We start from the raw sequence: 457 nt of genomic DNA, 5'->3' as shown, positions 1-457 counted from the left end.
AGCCCCGCTGTCCTCCTGTCCCCGTACCTGCAGGCGGCTGCCAGGCCCCTCAAGGATGGGCACAGCCCCGGGCCCTTCAGGACAGAGCTTCAGCTTGGCACAGACCTTCAGGGAGTCCTGCGGGCACACAGTGTGACACGGCTGTCCCCAAAGCCCGGGGAGGCCCTGGGTGCCACGCTGTGCCCACTGCCCCCGCGTGTCCCTGGGGGCCACAGTGTCCCCAGAGCCCCTCCCGTGTGCCCCGGTGGCACCCACGAGGCGCCAGAGGTCACAGATGGGTCACGGACACGCCACGGAGCCGGCTCCTCACACAGGGTCCCCGGGACGGGGAGATTGGGGCTCACCAACCCCGCCACCTGATCCAGCACCAGGGCACCGCCAGGGACAGGGACAGGGACAGGGAAAGCTACAGTGACACCCACACTCACAGTGACACCCATGACACCCACAGTGACAG

Source organism: Geospiza fortis, unplaced genomic scaffold, assembly GCF_000277835.1.
Source record: "Geospiza fortis unplaced genomic scaffold, GeoFor_1.0 scaffold687, whole genome shotgun sequence".
Taxonomy (NCBI): domain Eukaryota; kingdom Metazoa; phylum Chordata; class Aves; order Passeriformes; family Thraupidae; genus Geospiza; species Geospiza fortis.
The sequence above is the reverse complement of the archived record's forward strand: the minus strand, read 5'-3'. Positions refer to the sequence as shown.